Source organism: Nicotiana tabacum, chromosome 23 (assembly GCF_000715075.1).
Source record: "Nicotiana tabacum cultivar K326 chromosome 23, ASM71507v2, whole genome shotgun sequence".
Lineage (NCBI taxonomy): Eukaryota > Viridiplantae > Streptophyta > Magnoliopsida > Solanales > Solanaceae > Nicotiana > Nicotiana tabacum.
This window is the reverse complement of record NC_134102.1, coordinates 43912382-43917227: the sequence shown is the minus strand read 5'-3', so window position 1 is coordinate 43917227 and position 4846 is coordinate 43912382. Positions and strand designations below refer to the sequence as shown.

Below are 4846 nucleotides of genomic sequence, written 5' to 3'. Positions count from 1 at the left end.
GCATCATTGGTTGGGAGAGCCACCGCTTCGACCTACTTGGAGACATAGTCAACCGCTACCAATATATATTTGTTACCAGACGAGCTAACGAACGGCCCCATAAAGTCGATCCCCCACATGTCAAAAACCTCCACCTCTTGAATTGTGGTCATCGGCATCTCGTGACGGCGAGATATGTCTCCTGTCCTTTGGCATTCATCGTAACTTTTGACCTAAGCATGGGCATCCTTGAACAGGGTAGGCCAATACAATCCTGATTCCAACACTTTTGTTGCTGTCCGGATTCCTCCAAAGTGTCCACCATATGGTGAAGCATCTCAAGCCTACAAAATAGAAGGTTGATCTTTCTCGGGGATACACCTCCGGATCATGTTATCTACACATATTTTAAACAATAGAGGTTCATCCCAATAATAGGCTCCACAATCGCGGAAGAACTTTTTCTTTTGAATTAAGGACAGTTCATAAGGTACAATACCGCTTGCTAAATAGTTAGCAATATCAGCATACCATGGCATCTCCTCCATTGTCACAGCAAGTAACTGTTCATCCGCGAATGTCTATGTTATGTCTTCAACCTCCATTCTCTTTTCAGCTCCTTCCAATCTTGAGAGGTGGTCTACCACTTGATTGTCCGTCCCCCTTCTGTCACGAATTTCTAGATCGAATTCTTGTAGCAAAAGAACCCAGCGAATCAAGCATGGCTTTGACTCCTTCTTTGTTATCAAGTACCTAATTGCTGCATGATCAATCTAAATAATAACTTTTGAACTAATTAAGTACGACCTGAATTTATCGAAGGCAAACACTACAGCCAGCATTTCCTTTTCCGTTACAGTGTAATTGAGCTATGCACCGCTGAGCGTCCTACTTGCATAGTAAATCGGGTGTATCAATTTGTCTTTGCGTTGCCCCAAGACTGCTCCTATAGCATAATCACTGACGTCGCACATGAGCTCGAACGGTTGCTCCCAGTTGGGTGCAACTATAATGGGTGCAGTCACCAATCTCTTCTTCAGCTCCTCAAAAACCAATCTGCAATCATTAGAAAACACAAAGGGCTGATCCTTTTCAAGCAGCTTACATAAGGGGTTAGTAATTTTGAAAACATCTTCAATGAATCGCCTATAGAACCCGACGTGCCCAAGGAAACTTCTCACTGCCTTTACCGAAGTGGGCGGTAGCAGCTTCTCAATCACATCAACCTTGGCATGGTCGACTTCAATGTCCTTGCTGGACACTCGATGCCCCAACACTATTCCTTCTTGTAACATAAAATAGCACTTTTCCCAATTCAGCACCAGATTTATCTCCACATATCTTTTGAGCACTCTTCTTAAGTTGTGAAGACAATCTTCAAATGAATCCCCCACCACGGAGAAATCATCCATAAACACCTCCATAATATCCTCCACCATGTCAGTGAAAATGGCTAACATGCGCCGCTGGAATGTAGCCGGTGCATTGCAAAGTCCAAAGGGCATTCTCCGAAAGGAAAAGATGCCATATGGACAAGTGAAGGATGTTTTCTCTCTATCTTCCGGGGCTATTGAGATCTGGGTATACCCTGAGTATCCATCCAAGAAACAAAAGTGGGACCGCCCAGCTAACCTGTCCAATATTTAGTCAATGAAAGGCAATGGGAAATGGTCCTTTCGAGTGGCTGTGTTCAGTTTCCGATAGTCAATGCAAATCCGCCACACCTTGACTGTACGAGTCGAGATCAACTCATTATTCTCATTTCGTACGACCGTCATTCCTCTCTTTTTTCGGCACACATTGGATAGGACTGACCCCGTTCCTGTCAGAGATGGGGAAGATGATACCCGCATCCAGCCACTTGATCACTTCCTTCTTTACTACTTCCTTCATATTTGGGTTCAACCGTCGTTGATGTTCCCTGGAAGGTTTGTGCCCCTCTTTCAGAAGAATCTTGTGCATGCAAAAGGTTGGGCTGATACCCTTTATATCTGCCATGGTCCAACCAAAGGCAGTCTTACATTCTTGCAATACCTGTAATAGTTGCTCTACCTGCATAGCTAGCAAACCAGATGATATAATAATAGGCAAAGTAGAATTAGGCCCCAAGAAAGCGTACCTGAGGTGGGCTGGAAGCGGTTTCATGTCCAGCTGTGGTGGCTCCTCTATTGATGGTTTTGCAGGTGGTGTTGCTCTCTCTTCTATGCGTAGGGGCTCGAACTGAGGTTCCATTTTCCAGAATCCTTGACCTTCGAGATCCATGACCCACTCTGCCAACCCTTCACCGTCCATCTCTTCCAAATTCATCAAGCAGGCTTCTAGTGGATCCTTGACATTAAAGGTCTCATCCTCTTCTTGCAGTATCACATCCACGGCCTCCACTAGTGAGCAGTTTGCAAATTCACTGTGTCTCCTCATGGATTGTTGAACGTTGAATATTATTTCTTCATTGTTCAACCTCATTTTTAACTCTCCAGTCTCACAATCAATTAATGCACTCCCAGTGGCTAAGAATGGCCTTCCCAGAATGATGGGTATCTCTTCATCCACCTGACAGTCAAGAATAACAAAGTCTACAGGAAATACAAAATTTCCCACTTGCACAAGCACATCATCAATAATTCCTGTCGGTTTTTTGACTGTGCGATCAGCCAGTTGCAGCAACATTGAGGTCGGTCTAGCTCTGCCAATGCCCAATTTTGTATAGATTGCCAAGGGCATCAAGTTTATGCTGGCTCCCAAGTCATACAATGCTTTAGCAAAAGCATAACTCCCATTAGTGCATGGGATAGTGAAGCTACCTGGATCAGACACCTTTTGGGCCATAGGTCTTGTCACTACCAAGCTGCAGGTCTGTGTCAGAGTTACAGTGGACAGGTCCTGGAAGTCAAATTTCCGCGACATCAAGTCCTTCATCATTTTTGCATACCCTAGAATTTCCCTCAAAGCATCCATTAGTGGAATATTCAATTGAATATGTCGAAGCATTTCCATGAATTTCCTGTATTGATCATCTTTCTTTTGTTTTGCCAATCTCTGAGGGAATGGTGTAGGAGTCAAGCTCTGTCCACTACTTGATGTTTTTTCTTTGTTGGAAGCTTCTGGCACAAGAGGTGCCACATGTTCTGAGACTTGTTCGCAGTTCTTCTCCTTACCTTGTTAACCTGTGCTTGTTTAATTACAACCTCGGTGAGCTCTACTGACTCATCTGCCTCTAATGTAATTGGAGTAGTTGGCGTAGTCTCTCTCCTAAATTGAGCAACTTCTTGCTCTCTGTCTAAATCTCTTCCATTCCTGAGACTCACTGCCATTAGCTGATTTGGGTTCTGTTCCTTTGGGTTAATATTTGTATCTGCAGGCAATGTTCCTTGTGGGCGATTGTTCAAGGCTATAGACAACTATCTCAATTGAGTTTCAATGCCTTTGATTGCCGAATCATGTGCTGCTAACTTTTCTTGCATCTTACCATTTGTCCCAATGAGTTGTTGCAGCATGCCCCTGATTTCTGTCATGTTGCTGTCCTGTTGTTGATGAGGTGGTTGGTAGGCCAACTGTTGCTGGTGCTACTGATTATAGCCTTGCTGCCTTTGATAAGGCACAATTGACTTTGTGGTCGTGCGCCTCCAGAATTGGGGTTGTGTTGTGGCAGGTTGGGTCTGTACTGCTGGTTTGGTGCTGGTCCCCATTGTTGCCCACCTTGCCTCTGACCTCCAAAATTATTGACATAATTCATGTCTTCTCTGAAGCCCTGGTTGTCATTCTCTCCACTCCACGAGCACACATATGACTGGTTTATGCAAGGAGTACACAAGCCTCCGTTTGTTGTATCAACAATGTGCACTTGCTTTGTACCCATCTCATCAATTTTCTTTGTCAGTAAGCTCATTTGGGTCATGAGAGTGGCTATATTCTCTGCATGGGAATTGTTTGGGTCAAGAGCAACAGAATGCACTATTGGTGTAAGTGTCGTACCTCTAGTCATCCAGCCTGAATTTTGAGCTATCTTGTCAAGATGAATCTTTCACTCTGTGAATGTCTTGATAAAAAATGCACCCCCAGCTGAAGCATCTACATTGGCCTTCAAACTGTCTGCTAAACCTATATAGAATCTCTGTCCCAACATCTGATCTGGAATGCCATGGTGTGGACACTTCACTAGCATACCCTTGAACCTCTCCCAGGTTTCTTACAAGGTCTCAGTTGGTTTCTGCCTGAATTGCAATATCTCATCAATCTGCCTTGCAGCCTTATTGGGAGGATAAAACTTGTTTAAGAACTGTTTGACTAATTCTTCCCAAGTGGCAATGGAGTTTATTGGGAGCGAATTCAGCCAAGTTTGAGCCTCTTCAGTCACAGAGAAAGGAAACAGTAATAGCTTGATGGCTTCAGGAGTCACATTCAGCTGTCTTTGGGTCACACATATTGATAGGAAATTCTTCAGATGTTGTTGTGGGTCTTTAATGTATGACCTGGAGAACAGTCCCTTATTTTGCAATAGATGCAGCATGTTGTTGGTGATCTGGAATGTCTCCGCTTGTATCTGAGGTACAGCAATGGCGGTGGCCAGGTTATCAGCATTTGATTGTGCCCATTCATAAAGAGCAGCTTCTGGCACAAGAGGTGCCACCACTCCATTGTTTGGGTCAACCCGATTATTCTGATTATTTCTGTTGACATCGTCCACGTTATCCATTTCAATTTCGAGTGTGTGTTTTTGTTGTAACTGTTTGTTCTTGTTAGCTCGATTTAATGCCCTGAATGCTTTCTCGGGGTCTGAGAGTCCTTCAAAAGGTTCACCAGTCCTCGAAGAGCTTCTAGGCATACACCTGAGTCACAGGAGAATTCAAACGTGAGAATTTCAATGAAA

At 44.0% G+C, this 4846-nt stretch overlaps 1 non-coding gene across 1 annotated transcript; it reads left to right on the top strand.

Moving 5' to 3' along the window:
* Nucleotides 1–4112: 4112 nt before the first annotated feature.
* Nucleotides 4113–4219, top strand: LOC142177779 (small nucleolar RNA R71). The gene has a single exon (XR_012706335.1). It is a non-coding gene; the product is annotated as a small nucleolar RNA R71 (small nucleolar RNA).
* Nucleotides 4220–4846: the final 627 nt, after the last annotated feature.